The sequence below is a fragment of the Dothidotthia symphoricarpi genome, assembly GCF_010015815.1.
Source record: "Dothidotthia symphoricarpi CBS 119687 unplaced genomic scaffold P153scaffold_4, whole genome shotgun sequence".
Lineage (NCBI taxonomy): Eukaryota > Fungi > Ascomycota > Dothideomycetes > Pleosporales > Dothidotthiaceae > Dothidotthia > Dothidotthia symphoricarpi.
Window position 1 is genome coordinate 3,053 of NW_022985011.1, and position 14,041 is coordinate 17,093.

The window sequence follows — 14,041 nt, forward strand, 5'->3', positions numbered from 1 at the left end:
GTAGAAATTAGTGTATACTAGTTAGATATATCTGTATTATTCTTATCTAAAGCCCCTATCTCTATTCCTGTATTTCCTTTCTAGGTAGGTCTCTCTAGCTAATTACTATTCTCTTCTTTATCTAACTCTCTTGCCTCTTCTTTAGTCTTAAATATATAACGTATTTACTGCGCTTTAGACAGTATTAGCTTTATATAACCTAGTAGTAATGCGTCTTATACTAGGTTACGTAAGTTTTTAATATCTGTCTTATCTTAAGCAGAGAATATAATCTACCTACTAGATATCTTATTAAAGGTTTTCTTGTCTATTACTCTTCTTTCTGTAGAAGTAAAACCTATAATAGCCTTTTCCTATTATAATAGGTATCTTAATTATAATTACGGAAATATCTACTTAAGACGCTAAAGTGTACTCTATAACTTCCTTATTTACCTTATTTCTTATAAGTTGTGTACAGCTGCTTTAGCTTATAAGGTTAGTAAATCCTAACTATAATAAAGGATTACTTATACTTAAACTTAAGCTACCTTTTAAAGCGTTTCTTAAAACTACTTATAATAGTATTTTAAGTATATGTCTAGAACTATTAAGTAAAGAAGTTATTTAAATTCTAGAATCTATTAACTATAGCAAGAGGAGTAAACCTACTTTAGGCCTTCTATACTTAGATTAAATATTAGCTTTATACAGCCTTTTTAAGTATAATTATCCTATTTAATAAAGGTTAATTTAGAATATTTTTGTTAAGTATATTCTATCTAATAAATACTATAATTGTAGAGGTACTACTTAACCCTATTATAGTAGAGTATTTTAAGTCCTTATTTTGCTTCTTCTAATAGTTTTGCAGTAGCCTAGAATTGTATATTGTAATTATATTATTAACTCTTTGTTAAGCTAATATATTTGTCCCAAAGAGACTAGAGAATATTAAAAATAAAGTAGTTATACTCTTGTATAATAAGCTGTAATAGAATAATATAGGTAATCTACTAGGTATAATCCTTAAAGGTAAATATCTCCTAAGGGGTAGGGTATAGGTTAACGCAGTTGTAATAGGATAGCCTACTATTTTAATATATATACTTATTCTTATATACCTTTACAGAAGATCTTATATTCTTCTATATAAATGTAAAGATAAGATCTTAAAACCTTCTATCCTAAGTTTTCTAGACAGATATATTAGACTTAAGTATATTTGCTCTAAGCATATTAAAGTAAATATTTAAGTAGGGATATTTCTTAAACTAGAAAAGAGGAACCTTGTAGTTCTAGTGTAGTAGGTAATAAGGTATCTAGATTATTCTATATACCTTAACTAAGTTTTTGTACTCTAGTCCTTGCTGTAGCTGCAGCCTTTAGGTTCTAGTCTAACTATAAAGAGGTTATCTCTAGTTCTTAAAATAGTAACTTCTTAACTAATATTTCCTATACTAAAGTAAAGACAGTACTTAAGAATTAAGGTATCTAAGTAATAGCTAAAGTATCTAGCTTAATACTGTAGATAACAGACTGTTAAGTTCTTAGTTATTTACTAAATTATACTTCTTTGTATAAGGATTATATATTAAAGCCTAAATAACTTACTCTATATAAGTAACCTATTAATTATACTTAGTAATATAGAACTAATTTACTTTAGATATAGAAAGTAACTAGAAGGGGTAATATAAATTTAAGCTGTAAGTATATAGTCTAGAGGACTATAACAGGTTACTTAAAAGTTAATTAAAAAGCTGTAATATAATCTAAAATTCCTGTTAATTACTATAGGACGCCTAATCTTTAAGGGTATCTGCTAGAGTATTATAGATTTATATCTTAGTTTTCTCCTACTGCTTTATAAGGGTATCTCTAGTAAATATAGATAAGAGGTTACTATTCTTTACCCTAACTATCTAAAGATCTAATTATGCTTTAGAGTAGGTAAGTACCTTAAATAGTTTATCTAAAAAAGGCTTGTGTTCTTTTAAAGCAGTGTAAAACTATTCTTTAAGGATATTATAGGCTTTGTTATACGCAATGCTAGCTTCCTAAAGTTTATTTCTAGGTTATAATTTAGTTATTATAGAACTACCCTCTATACTAGCCTAGGGGAATAATACGACCTTTGTACGCTAGCGACTAGATAGGTAAGAAAAGGCACTTACCTAATACTAATTATAAGGAAACTTTTAGATATAAGTTATTTTAGACTAAGAAAACTAGATCTTTTAGCTAATATTAAGCTAGAATAAGTGCTTAGATAGGTATTAAGAGTCCTAACATAGATTAAAGTTACGTAAAAAGGCTAAATATATATCTATAAACTATTTATAGTTTTAACTAAGAGATATAAGCTTTGTATTATAACTAGATACTATAAGAGTTAGCTAAGAGAAGGCGTTAATAGGGTAATAGGTTTCTAGTATATTTACTACTAAATAAAGTATTCTAGCCTATAGAGGACTAAGTATTGCTATAGGTACTAGTAATTAAACGTCTATTTAACTATAATTACCTAAATAAAAGGCCTTACCCTTAATATTACCTTTGCTAAGGATGTTTATAAAGCTTTTTAGGTAATACTTATAGTTAGAGCCCCTAAGAACGTAGTTAAAAGCTTATAGAATAACATAATCTATCTAGATACTAAGGGTATAGTTATCTAGGTGTTAGGTTTAGAACTTAACTAGCTTGCTATAGTTATTAATATAACTTAATAGTATATTAGGAAAGAAGTAATAGTATTTAGTTTATCTATTAAGATAAAGAAGAATATACTTATCTTAAGTAAGGTAGACTAATCTAAACTAGATACGCTGGTTACGTTAGCTACCTTAAGTAAATAGAAGAAGAAAGGACTAATTAATATTAGTATAGAAAACTCTAAGACTAGAAGGACTAAAGATATAACTATTAATATTAAAGCTATAAATTAAAGTAGATGCAGAAGTGTTATAGTTAAGGTAGAGGTACTCTAATTTCTATATATTTAAAACTAGGGGTTTAGACGTAGGCAAGAGGTCTAGAGTAAAAAGACTAACTCTAGAAAGAGAAGGTACCTAATTAAAAAAGGATAAAATGTTTAGATAAGCTAAGAGAATATAAGAGAGAGATAAAGGCTAGTTAGAAGTTAGGTTATCTAGAATAAAGACTAGTAATAATATAGAAAGGGCTAATATAACTTTAGAAAGAGTAAAGCTGCTAGAACGTAGTGTATAGGGATAAGAATATAAAGTAGAGAATAAGTTATATAAGCTATAAATAGTAAGAGTAGACTTAGGGTATAGTATATTTAGAATGTCTAGCCTAGGAGGAATAGGCAATAAGAGAAGAGGAGAGCTGGATAGGGGATTAACAGGTAAAGAACTGTAAGAGGGCGTAGGAGATAAATAAAGAGAGAGTTCTGGGAAATTATCTAAGTATAGAAGAGCTATTAAAGTTATTAGATAATAATACAAAGGATAGAGAGGAGTAGGTAGATTAACTAGGGGTTACCTAGTAAACTTATATATATAGCCCTATGTATAAATAGAGTCTTTACTTACTTAACGTTTTAATACTAGTAATAGCCCTAGCAGCCTCTTATAACAGACTACTACTAACCTAAGTAAAATAGTTACGTTCTAGAGATATAATATTAGGAGTACTATAGTAATATTAATATAGTGTTATAGGGCTTGCACTAGACTCTAAAAGAATTAAAGGCGTATCCTAAATATCTACTATTACCTATTAGTTACACAGTACTGGGTCTATACTATACACTGTAAGTACCTTAGAAAACTATAGACTATTTTTAGAAATAGTGCTGTTTATAATAGAGGTTGTCTAATAAGCTTAGATATAGAGGCTAGTTAAGGATAGGTTTAATTCTAGGTATTTCTAGATAGGCGTTTAAGTCTTAGGCTAAAATTAGAATAACTTTAAGGCTAGGTTTACTAGCACTTCTTGTTTAAAGAAAGGCAGTTTAATAAAGTTATTTAAACTCTATTAACAGATCTCCTTAATTATAGAGCCTGTAGGTAAGGTAGAAAGGGTAGGTAGATATTCTAGAGATAGGTATTAAGTTTTCTTATTCTATTTTTAATAAGAAGTATATCTAGTATTATTATATTCTTAGCTATTTAAATATTTTTTAGGTTGTCCTATAATATTTAGTAATAATAAAGACAGTTATAGTATGTATTTATAGAGGATATATATATATATAAGAATCTTTAGAGAGATATAGATAGATTGCTATAAAGATATACTAGCGTAAATTACTAATCTAACCTATAAGTATATTAGTAATTAGTACTTAGAGAAGTTAGTATTATAAATATATATTACTCTTTTAATAATATCTATATATTAGAGTAATCTTTAGGGCTTATTCTAGTTTATACTCTTATACCTAATACTTTACTTCTACTCTAACTCTATCTTATACCTAAATATTAGTAAGAGTTTTTAAGTTTTAGGGTTATAGATAGATTGCTTAAACTCTTCCTCTAATATATTATTCTATAGTTAAGGTAAAGGAGAATAACTAACCTTGTTATAGTAGCTATTAAATGTCTCCTCTTTATCCTAGTCTAGGCCCTTAATATAATACAGCTCTTAGTCTAATTTATCCCTTAGGTCTAGTAAGGCCCTATACCTCTGTATTACCTTCTAGATAATCTAGAGAATTTTGTTAAAGTTAAGTGTATTAAAAGCGTTATACTAGTATATAAACTAGTTAGTATTCTTAGTAATAGTGTATATAAAAAGAATATTTATAAAGTAGATATAGATATTAAGAGAGCCTACTCTACTATATATATTATCTTGGTACAGTGTATAGTACCTAGATATAAGTAACTAGTAGAGACTAAAGTATTATTAGAATTTACTTAGGTAAGGTATATATACCTTCTTTGGGCGTTATAGGGGACTAGCTGTAAAGATAGAGTTAGGGCTATTATACTTAGGATGCTAATTTAAATGCCTAAATATTACATCCTAGGCAGTAGTGTAGATAGGATAGGAAGGATCTTCTACAGGATATTATTAATATAAGTCTACTATACTAATTGCTAATATACCTATGTAGTATAATATAGTTATAAGGAGGGTAATATCTTATAGACTAGCTGTTTTAAGGGTAAAGAGTAAGCTATTAGGGTTGTAGGGATTAAGTAAGAGTTTAAGGGGGGAGAAGTATATATATATATATTATTTGCTATTATATATATACTGTTTAATAGACTTACTTTTACTTTTATTTCCTAATTTAACTTTATATTCCCTATTTATAATAGTAGTAAAAGTTATACCTCTTAGTTATAAGTTATAAAATCTGTAAGACAAGAATATACTTTTTAGGATAAGATATATATAGAGCTTAGTAAATTAGGAAAAGTAGATATTATAAGAGAAAAAGTAATATAATAAATAATAAGGGTAAGATTAAATTTATATATACCCTAATCTAGAGGAAACTATAATCTAATAGGATTTAATTATATAATATTAGTTAAGGGGCAAAGAGAGCTAACTTAGGTATAGTAAGAGATAAAAGTTAAAGAAATTTAGTTTTAAGAAAGACAGAAAGGACTAGAAAAGTGTTATAGAAAAGATAAGATAAAAAAGTAGAAAAGAAGACTAAAAATAATAAGGAAAGATATAGGACTCTCTAGAAAAGTTTATTAAGTAGCTCCTAAAAGATCTTACTAATCCTTAGGTTACTTAGCCCTTACCTTTGTTTTTACCCTTCCCCTTAGCCTTAGACTTCTTAATTCTGGGCGCCCTAAAGGTACAGTGCTTAGAATAGCTATAGTCTTAGAGGTAGAGAGTTAACTTACGCTTATTAGTAGGGAAAAGATAGGATACTTTGTTATAAATAGGGAGATAGGTCTTATACTTCTTAATACGTGCAAAGAACTATTCTAGAGTAGTACCTTTATCTATATTATCTTTAAAGTTAGTGTATTTAGATAATTTAGTAGTGTTAGGATCTACATTAAGAAGGGTTTTAAGCCTCTTTACCTTTTTAGTATCCTTATTAAGTATAGTTATAGGGTTAGGTACTTTCTCTAGTATAGAGAAGCTTAGAGGGTTAGGGTTAGGAATATAGCTTAGGTACTTAAACTTAGGCTTTAGTAGACGTAGATCTAGAAGATAAAATATATCCTTACTACTCTTCTTCTTCTTTAGCGTCTTTATTAAGTAGTACTAATTATCTAGATTAACACTACTATTCTTCTTCTCTTAAATTTCTTTATATACTAATAATTCTTTGTTAGTAAGCTCTACTACCTAGTTAGTAAAGTCTATAGGGAACCTAGGGATATAGTAGATATAGGTAGTTTTAGATTAAGTAGTAATACTAGCTAGAGCAGACTAGTAGGGCAGAGTTAGAGGCTACTAATTATTAGGATAGTCCTTAGTAGTACGTATATAATCTATAAGCGCTAGACTAGACTCTAAAAAGATAAAGTAGTAGGTATAGTTTAAGTTATTATTTAGTTTATCTTTAGTAGCTTTATAAATAAACTTAGAAAGGTAATTTATATAGACCTTCTTAATAAGTTCTAGAGGAGCTTTAAAGTTATTAACGTTAATATCTAGAAATAGCTTAAACTTTATAAACGCTGTAGCAGAGAATAAGGAGAAGAAAAGGTTATTACTAGAGAGAAAAGTTAGTAGGGCTATAATAACAGTAAGGAAAATAAGGTAAGATACTAGGGGGGTACCTATTAAAGTTTAATAGGTACTCCTATAAGAGTAAAGAAACTAAAAGTGTAGCCTTAGCGTAGCTAAATCTAATTTGTAATACTTATACTAAGCGCCTTATACTATAAGCTCTCCTTATAGTTAGTCTAAAGAAGTGTACTTCTAATATCTAGCTACTATAGTATTGCCTCCTAAGTATTTAGCGCTCTTAATTATTAGTGTCTAGTATATTAATAATAGTAGCTTCTTAGGAATCCTTCTGTAAATTATAGCCTATTCTAAAGATAAGCCTAGAGGTAAGTAAGAAGTAATTCTTAGTCTTTAGATTATTCTATTAGTCCTAGATACGCGCTTAATTCTTAGTACTAGTAGATAAGTAGATAGAAAAGACTAAATAACTAAGAAGCTTAAGCACAGTTTAGGAGAGCTCCTAAATACCTAGGGTTAAGAACTAACAGATAAACTTCTTATTATAAAGAAGAGCCTAGTCTATATAAAGTGTAAGAATAGATTATATTTTAGAAGAGTACTTTAAAAACTCTCTAGTAAGGTTAGTATTAGAGAGCTTATTATAGTTTATATTCTTATTAAGAAGGGTATAGTCTAGTCTTTAGGCTGTCTTAAAGATCTAGTGTAAGTAATTACTGCGCCTACTAGGCTTTATCTTAGGTAGAGAATTAAAGGACTTATATATAGGTAAACCCTTATAGAACTAAGAGATATAATCCTTATTATACTTTTTATCTAATTTCTTGCTACTATAGCTGTAGACGCTGTCTTTTAGGCACTTCTCTGCCTTTAGCTTAATATAGAGGGAACCTAGGACTAGAAAGAATTTAATTATTTAGGCGGCTTTATTAGCGTAAGTGTCTATAGCAGGAACTTGCTTTTCTAAGGAGTTTTTGTATATTATAAATATACGCTTAGACTATTTTGTAAATTAATTATTATATTCTTACTAAGTAGATAGAGAATATATTCTCTTAATAGTATAATAGTGCTTAGGTAGAAGGGAGTAACTAATAGTATTAGTAGAGCCTATAGGAAGGGCAGTGTTAAAGTTATAGTAGAGGATAAAGGACTTAAGTGTCCTCTATATATTCTTTGCTTGCTCTATATAGTTAGAGTATATAGGGCTCTTAGTATTAGTAATAAATATCTCCTAGTTAGAGTAAAGGAGGTAGAACTTAGAACTAGAATATATTAGCAGTCTAGGGTTACTTAGGGGGATACACTAAAGTTTTATAAGGAACTCCTTAATAAACTTACTTTAGATTATTATCCTCTAGTAGGTAGGGATTTATCTCTCTATATACGTATCTATCCTTATCTATCTTAGTTATAGCCTTAGCTAATAGCTTAGGACGCTTAAGAAGCCTTAAATATAAACTATAGTCCTCTATCTCTTAAGAGGCAGGATAGCTAGATATTATTATAAGTTATACTAGCTTAAGCTACTAAATAGTATACTAGTAAGATAATAGATTGCAGAGGCCTTCTTACGCCTTATTAGCAAAGATATATCTAAACTAATACTTAAAACTTTAGATCTATTCCTTAGAAGTATTATTAGGAGAATTTATAATTTCTTATCTATATATATGCTAATTAAATCTATAAGGGTTAATACGCTTAGATTTTAAATACTTAGGGATATTAAGTATAACGCTATTCTAATAGGTAGTAGGGCTATAGTACTTAGTCTAGTACTAATAGGATACTATAAAGATAGTCTAGATACTAGTAGAGTTCTCTATATCCTAGACTAAATTATTAGGAGGAGGTATTAAGTTAATTACCTTATATACGCTGTTAGTAGTAACGCTATTACTACTAACGTAGTAGACTTAAAACTTATCCCTAAATTAGCTTAACTCTTAGGCTATTTAGTAGCACAGTAAAGTAGGGGTAAGGTAAAGGTATAGTTTAAACAGGTTACTAGAACGCTTATAAGAACCCTTAGGGTAGGTAGGTTTAGGATATTTAGCGTAGATATCTACTAGTGCAGTGTTATAATAATTATTAAAGGTCTTAATAGTCTAGTAAGTTAGTAATAGAACGTTAAAGAGATTAGGGTAGTGTAGGGGTAACTTATAAAAGTTTTATAAGTTACCCCTTAGACGTACCTTAGTAATTATTATGCTAGCCTTAACTATCTTTCCTAGACTAATCTTATTAGCTAAAATACTACCTATAAGGTAGATAAATTTCTTAGTAAGGTCTAAAGCCTACTTTATTATAATAGCTTACTACTAACGTAACGCAAAATATATAAAGGGTATTAACTTTTTCTTAAGGCTAGTAATTTTAGCTTCTAGGTAGGCCTTCTTTAGGTACGTTAGTGTAAATATGCTACTGCGCTTATTTATTTTAAATAGAATAGCAGAAGGATCTAGATTAGTTAGAGTAGGGAGCTTAAGTATCTATTTAACTTTAATTTCTAGACTATTTTTATAGTCTAAATAGACGGCGTTGTCTTTAAGTGTAAGTGCTTACTAAATATTATTAAGAATATTTTCTTTCTAGGTTGTACTAGCTATAATAGTAGCAGCCTTAAGATTATAGTTATACTTCTCCTTATACTTCCTCTAAATAGGATTTAAACGCTTATTAGGGTAGTAGATAGTTTTAATATTGTCTAGATAGTTAGTACCTATAGTGTATAGTATAGTAAGATCTTAATAATACGCTTAATAATTATTTATACGTACTTATAGGTTCTTTATTTACTATAATATAGATTAGGTAGCTTTAGCTTTATAGATAAGTAATTATTTATTAGTACCCTGTTTTGCCTTAGTCTTTAGAATTTTATTAATATAGGACTAGATAATCTTCTTTTCTAGAAGGTCTTTAATCCTCTTGTCTCCTTTACTATTATTATCTAAGGTATTACCTATAGGTACGTTAGGCTTAGCGGGGTTATAGACCTCCTTGTTACTTTTATTATCTAATTAGTAAATATAGGCGCTTAATTTCTAACGTTTTACAGGACGCTGTTTAAAGGCCTAGGACTTAAGGGCGTTAATAGTGCTAGAGGTAGCGTATTTAGAAAGAAGGTTAGACTAATAGGGGGTTAGTTATTAAAGTTTCCTAGGTAACCCTAAGAGCTACTATTACTTACTATAAGACTAGTAGTTACTTATTCTACTTAAGACTTTAACTTCTTCTTTACTATACTTTACTTTAAATTTTCTAGCTTCTTAAGACCTTACTTCCTATTAGTAGGATAATTATTTTAGAGTATAATCTTAGTAAGAACTTATAAGGTACTATATATTATATTATAAGAATAAATATTAGTAAGATTAAACAGGGAGTTATTAGAAATAGAGAAGAATATTAATATAAGAGCTAGAAAACGTACCTAATATCTTAAATTATTCTAGTTAAGTATATCTTCTTCTAACATAGTAATAAGGAGGATACTAGGGGTCTTGTTAAGGACGTTTAATATAATACTCTTAAAGCTTACTAATTATTTTATAATATTAGTATTCTTAGAGAGGATATAGAACGCGTTTTATATACCTAGGTACTAAAGTGTAAGTTCTAGGAGGACGTTGCGTATAGTCTTTAGAATATTAGACGTAAAGAAATCTAGGTATAAAATCTAGAAGCTAAAGGGTTTATTACCTAGCTTTTTAGTGTTATATATAAGGTGTTCTGTAGTATCTCCTATATTAGAGCTAGTATTGTTAACTTCTTTACCGTTATGTATAGGTATAATAGGTATAATATTTATAGGTTTAAAGGCTTCTTTATTATTACTCTTATTAGATTCTTTATTTCTATTATGTATTAGTCTAAAAGAGGAGAGTAATTATAGATATAGAGGACTTATAATTACTTATTTACAGAAGTTTTAGGAGGCTTAGAGTTAGAGGCGTTGGGTAATAGATTAGGGGGGGAATTACTAAAGTTTAATAAGTAACTCTATTATTAGGTATATATTCTAAAACTTATATAGGCTTTACTTCCTTAAGCTCCTCCTTTTTATGTTATAGACTTAATAGGTTACTACTAGATGTTTAGTACCTACTTACAGAAGGAATATATTAAGGGGAACTATAAACCTAGTTTAGGAGCCTACTGTGTTAGTATTAGGTATAGATATATTAGACGTAGAGTCTACTATAGCCTATAAGTTAGAAGCCTAGGCGGACTTTAGTGCCTTAGTATAGGAATACGCTTTTAATTAGTTAGCTAGGGTAGTATTAGGGGTTCCTAGAAAAGTTTATATTTAAGCTAGGAATAGGACTAGCGGGTTATATATAATCTTATAAGTGTTAGCTACCTAGTTACTTACCTACAGGCAAGTAATATATCTAAAATTAACTATCCTAAGTACGCAATTAATTAGTAGGTAAAATAAAAGCAATTTATAATAAATATTACTAATTACTATTAATAATTAAGCGTGCGCGTAGTCTACAGGTAGTTAAGGGTATAGTTAGTTAGTAGGGTAGGTAAGTAGTTAGGTAGATACTAAGGCACGTATAATAAATTTAACAGTAGGCGCTAACGTACCAAGCTTCTAGCGCAACGTATAGACCTAGCTAGAATCTAAAACTTTAGTAAGTGTCCCTCTATACTTTACTAGTTTTAATCCCTATATAAATCCCCTATATTTACTAGCAGCTTTACTTACTGTATAATATTTCTGCCTATAGTAACTATCTAGAAATTTACCTCTTCTTTTATTTCCTTTTACCTCTCTAATAATATCCCTATTTTCTACTATACCTGTCTGTTAATACCTCTAGATTTCCTTTATGCCTAGGGTTGCGCTTTGTAATTATAGTTCTAATCTTATTTATACGTAATTTTAAGTATAAAGACTAGTAATTAATTAGCTTTAGTATTATTTAAACTTATATAGACGGAAACTCCTTTATACGTACTTTATATAGAGATCTTAGACAGTAAGGTTTACTAAGAATTTATACCTCCTATTTAGGTAGTTAGCTACGTTATTTATATTTTGCTATTTTAGATTAATAAATCTCCTTATAGGTATTCCTTATAGTACTAGGAAGGTTATAGGGCTACTTAAGAAAGTTCTATGTATCCTCCCTTATATACTATATTTTACTATCTATATATCTTTACCTAAGGTTATAAGGCCTTACCTACTCTTTAAGGACGCTCTCCTACTATAGTACCTATTCTTATACTATAGGATTTATAACTAAAATAATATTAATTAGCCCCCTTATATATCTATACTTATTAACTAAAATATTATCCCTCTTATATCCTCTGCTTTGCTGTCTATAAACAGTTATTATATTTACTATAGTAAGGGACTTGTCCTGTCTAATTATTTAAGTATAATTAGTTCTACTAGACAAACCTTGTTATGTAATAAAAAAATATATAAGAAGCCTATATAAACGTCTACAGTATATTACAGAGTTATTTATTTTAAGATATTTTGGCTTATTTTTGTGTTCTTTGCTTATATAGGTGTCCTATACACTAATTAGGTAATACCCTATAGACAAAAACTCTAATTAGTCTCTTGCTGTATAGACAAAAACTCTAATTAGCTGTATTAGAAAACGCTAAGCTAGAGCACTGTAACGCTAATGTACACTTTAATAGCTACTATTAAAGTCTAATAAGTATATAATCTAATAGAGCTTAGTCTAACAAATATTATAATATAAAATTTAAATATAAATATTGTATTTAGAAGATTTAAACTTATAAAAACAATAACTACAGAACTAGTTATTTTAACTATATTAAGCAGTAAAGTATATATAACCCTATACCTTTTCTATATACACTATAGACTAGAGTATAACTTCTTTTTATACTTTTATTTTAGCCTATATTAGTACTTTTCTATACGTAACTAGTAGCTATACTAACTAGACTATATATAAATAGTAGACATTTTTCTTATTATACAGCGTACCTGTAATATAATAGTTCCTACTAAAGATATACTCTAATAACTTCCTATAATACTACTAACTTCTTTAATACACTAGCTAATATAAATTTATAAAATATAATATTAATAAGGTTAAGAAATAGGTATAGGCGTTTATATATAAGTATAAGAATCTATATTATTAAGGAGATCTAGACCTACTGCTATTATATACTATCTAGTATTATTACTTACTTTACCTTAGGCAGAATATATAAGATTTTAGTCTCCTATTTTACTATACCTAATAGTTACTTAAGTAATTTCTCTATATAGTAAAGAGGTTTACTATATCTACTAGTTATAAGTATAAAAGTACAGAAATTAATACGCTTATTTAGAAATAATATATTTATATAAGGTAGAGTAGAGATAAGCGTATAGACTTTATTAGAGATAATAATATAGTATATTAAGATAATAATAATTTGTAAAATAATATATATAACTTTATAGATAAAATAAGTATACTTATAGATTCTTAATAGTAATAGAAGCTAGATAAGATAAAAGACGTTAATACTACTTAGTATACTAAAACCTTACTATAAGATATAGTAATATTTTAGAATTATATCTTTCTAAATAGATTAAAACTTAGTATAATCTCTTCTTATAGCTAAAGTAATAACTTACGCAGTATAGTATTTATTATATACTATATAGACCTATTACTAAATATCTATAAGTAATTAATATAGTTATTATTTAGTATAGTTATTACGTTATTTAAAGACCTATACAACAGTTCTAAGTAGGTAGGTATAGTTAGATACTAGAAGGTATAGCTACTAGAGTTAGTTAATAGCTAGCTACTATATCCCTATAAAATAGACAAAGAGAATAATACTATATAATAGATAACTATTAATAAGATTATAAATCTTATTAGCGTAGCCTATATTTATTATTAAGTTAGGAACGTAATATGTATATCTTATTTTATTATTAATAAATACGCTCTTTCTAAGTAAGATAGGCTGTAGAATATATAGTTACTTAGTAAATACTTTATAATAAGATATTAATAAGGTAAGCTATACCCTATATACTACTACTATATTATAGTATAATATAGTAGAAAATAAGCTTCTCTATAAACCTACTATATATATTTTAAACCTACGTAATGTAGATAAGTAATATAGGCTATATCCCCTCTATATTTACCTAATACGCTTTAATAATATATAGGTTATTATAACCTCTCTAGAATTACTATCTAAGTATATATTTTATATATTTAACTTTAGATATAAGGTTTAGTACTTTCTCTTCTAAGTATATCTCTAATACCTTAGGTAAAGATTAGAACTTTATAGAAATGCTATATATAACTATAAGTATTTTAGAAAGTAACTAGCCCTTTAATTATAAGAATAACTAGCCCTTTAATTATAAGAATAA